Source organism: Triticum aestivum, chromosome 3B (genome assembly GCF_018294505.1).
Source record: "Triticum aestivum cultivar Chinese Spring chromosome 3B, IWGSC CS RefSeq v2.1, whole genome shotgun sequence".
In the NCBI taxonomy this organism is placed as follows: Eukaryota; Viridiplantae; Streptophyta; class Magnoliopsida; order Poales; family Poaceae; genus Triticum; species Triticum aestivum.
In genome coordinates this window covers 16,341,548-16,345,703 of record NC_057801.1, presented here as the reverse complement: position 1 = coordinate 16,345,703, position 4,156 = coordinate 16,341,548, and positions in this window count along the sequence as shown.

The window sequence follows — 4,156 nt, the reverse complement described above, 5'->3', positions numbered from 1 at the left end:
TCCGCTTGTAGGCGCCGACGCGGGGCGGCCCCTTCGAGTGGTGGCGCTGGTTGTCCGCGGGATCCACCGGCGCGGCGGCGGTCTCGCTGGGCGGCGGGGTGGCCTGCTGGTGGCGGCACTCCGGTTCCCTTCGTTCCATGCGCGGTGGGGCCGCTGCGTTGCTCCCGTCTCGGGAGGTGGCGCGCAGCCGGTCTCTTGCCGGATCCGACCGGTTCTGGCGTTGGGGGCCGACCGGTGGTGCGTGCCCGGTGGCTCCGTTGCTTGGAGGTCGTCGAGCGACACGTGTAGGGCAGCGGTCGGGCGTGGCCGCTGCTCCTGTCGTGGGCGGCGGCGTGGGGAGGTCTTGATGGTGACCTCTCGGTGTCGTGGCGGCTTCACGGTGGCTCAATGGATCTGTCCGCGGCAGTGGCCGGCTTCTCCGGCGTCGGCTCGCCTGTGGTCGGTCCGTCTCGACCTTCACCCCATCTCCTCGCCGCCCGGGCGCTACTCCCATCAATGGGCTGGTCCTCTCCCGGCTGCGGTCCATCGCTCGTCTCGCGCCCGGTGTCGTAGGACCGAGCTCGTCTCGCGCACGATGCAGCAGGACCGAGCTCGTCTCGCACACGGTGCAGCAGGACTGACCTCGTCCCCCTCTCGATGATGCAGGACCGAGCTCGTCTCGCGCTCGGGGTAGCAGGACGGGTCGGTGGATGCCAGTTCTGGCCGACCTATTGGGTCTCGACGCTGGGGGTGGCCCAGGGGTGCGAAAGGTGAGACCATTTCGCTCGTCTCTTTCGTTGGGGTACGGCGGGTCTCGGGTGAGGTGGTGTCGAGGTCTTGGATGCTGGGGCGGCAGCCCTGGTGGTGGTTGCGCGGTGCTCTTGGGCAGAGCCCATGCCTTGGTGCTGCCCGGTCACCATGGTCGTGTGGGCGGCGTGGTTGCCGGGGTGTGGCGTTCGGTGGCGGTGAAGGTTGGCCGAGGTGAAAACATGCTCTATCTTCGGACGGACCGGCGGCGGCGAAGATCGTTCCCTTCTTGAAGGCGTCGTCGCAGCTCTCATTGCTCGTCATGCGGCTCTGGGGGAAACTCTGATCCTTGGATCGGGCGGTGGCGGTGCTCCGGTGTCGTATCCTTCCTAAAGGCGCCGCCTTGGAGCGCATGGTTCGTCATATGTAGTTTCACCTCTTCGGGGTCGTAGTGCTAGGGGTGGTGTTGCTGCGCTCAGCGCCTATGTATCCTGTCATGGGTGTGTGCGTGTGTTGCGGTGGCGTGGCGTGTGTTTGTACTGGGTGCTTGTGGTTTGGTGCTTTATATATAAAGCGGGACGAAAGCCTTTTTTGGTAAAGCTCTATGTCGAACGCTCCGTGAGGTTTATATATAGGCCAACGAATTGAGTCTTAATTATTCTCCCCGTTCCAAATTTTGATTGAAGTTCTGAGTCAAAATTCTCTAAGTTTGTTTAACAAAGCATGTAAAAATATACTTAAATCTACAACATCAAATATAAGTATATGCTAAAATTTGTCTGCCAGAAAATTGCAAGTTTGCAAGCGCGCATACTGTAGATATGTCACAAGATTGTTCCGAGAAATTTCAAGTATGTACATTTAAAATTCTTTGCATGTGCGACGGTATTTCAGTAAGATGATGCAGAAAGATAAAATTAAAACCAACATACGGAGTCGCCAATGATCACTCGCTCTTTCCTAATCACTGAACCGATGGTTGGAGCAACGGAATATTTGGTGGAATCTGGAATTGGACCGATTGGCTCCACCGCTCCGGGCTGCAGCACACCGTAAGAATGGGGAACGTAAGAATCCAAAAACAGATTATTGCTTAGCTAGCTAATTCGATTCTCATGAATTTTGCATCGGAAACCTGCATTTCTGTCAGGTTATTAACATTAGGACACTTTATGGTGGAAAGGGTACATAAAAACACCTCCGTCCAAGTTTATTGGTCCCTTAACATTTTATGTCAAACTTTGACTATAGATTTAACTAGAAAAATAATAATGCATGTCACAGAAATAATATCACTGGAAACTATGTTCAAATACGAATGCAACGATATGAGTTTCGGTGACATGCATTATCATTTACTTAGTTAAATCTATGGTTAAAGGTTAGCACAAAATACTAAGGGGGCCAATAAACCAGGACGCAGATACTAATATTTTACAAAGGGTAGGAGTGCCCTGCTTATGATGTTTCCAGAAAAGCAAAATCTCGTGCATGCGTGCTGCACTGCCGCATGGCATATCGGTTCTACAACAACAATTTCAATAGATAAACAATGTGATCCTTTAGTGTTTCATTCCCTGATTCTTCGTGTGAACGAAAGTATAGCACATTGGTAAAGCCCGGCCTGCAAACTTGCCGCGCGCTTTTTGGTATTCACAAGTCAAGATCTGTAGTTCAGTGTGAACCAAGTCAAGATTTGTTGCCAGTACAAAGGGCACAAATGTTTATTCTCTGCGCCGAGTCCAATGATGCAGCTTCATGAGCGTATATCACTTCAATGGTTTTTGAACCTGGCTCACATAGCCTTTAGCTGGATAAGCTGGTGAGCAGTAAAACAGATATCAACACAATCAGCCCACGCAGGATCGGATAAGGTGGTTTTGTAAAACCAGAACAACATGGACTTTTACTTTGTTCTGCCATGCATATCAGAGAATTAGTTCCCAGTCTCTCACCCTGGCTGCTAAATCTGGAACTGCTAGGCTAACATATACGACTACAATGCAAGTATAATCCCAAGCTCCAACAGCCCAGTTGCATCACAAAGATTGATTCCTAACCACACACAATTGAGACGAATATGTTAGTAGTGTCATCTAGCCCAGTTGTATACTACTCCCTCTGTCCCATAATATACGAGTGTTTCTGACACTGGTGTCAGAAACGCTCTTATATTATGGGATGGAGGGAGTAGTACAGAGGGTGTTAGTGATATATTGCTGGGAAAAATATGCCTCTTAACGATTACACTATGAACCTTTCTAGTAATACAAATTGCATTAACCTGAGGAAAATAAACAATTACATTACAGACCATTTTCTACATAGGACAGCAGGCTATGATGTCTCATATATTTATATATATATATATATATATATTTATATATATATATATATATATATATATATATATACGCATGGTGAACAATGGAGCTTATGATCGCCACAAAATACTCATTCGAAGATAATAAATGCCACAAAATAAACTAGTTCCCATTTTACAATGTAGAAATCTTGCTGATCGCCACAAAATACTTACTTGGAGATAATAAACGCCACAAAACATAAAGCCTGTGCTCTGTTCTGCATATGCACTAACATGTCAAACGTATATGGCAAGGCCATAAAAGATAAATTCTGTTAAACATACTTGTGCAGGTGGAGCTACATCGTGATTTGCAGAACACTGAACTCGGAAAAGTAAATCTTTCAAGCTTCGTATGAGTGGCATAGTATGGTTGTTAGTATGCTCAAAGTTTGATGATTGACAATTCTCTCAACAGCACCTCACGATGTTGACTTATTATTTAGATGAGTAAACCGAATTTCCATAGCAAGACAACAAAAAGTTCATAACTTAGTAGTTAAATCCTCCGGTCAAGCAACCTTGAGTGCTTTCGTTGCTGTGCTGTGTACCAACCAAAGAACGAGGCCACGACATGATGTAGGGATGGCAAGAACCATGAAGAATTAGACCAAGGTTGTTCAGCACCTCTGTTTCCATGCAGAATGATAAGAGCCAGCGAGTTGAATGATGATGCTGCCACCTCCCACAATAAGCAAACAAGTACACAAAGCCATCAATGATTGCCTTGACACTCACTTCAATTTTTTTAAAATCATCCCTGAAATCACACCGAACGATTCCAAGTATCTCCTGCAGCGGAAACGACTTGTGTTGCATCCATGTTGTGCGATGGCGGAAAGCATCGTACCTCAACTCGAGGGGACGCCGTACGTGTTTATAGGCAGGGGCGCACCTCCCTGATAGCGCATACAGTTTAGATTACATTTGGAGAGAAAGCTAGATAGAGATAAGATTACAATGAGGAGATAGACTCTAGCTAACTACCTACGGAACTACCAAGATATGTATAGCGAGATATGGTGCGGCAGCCCTGTCACGTACACAACAACATGTTGTTTGACA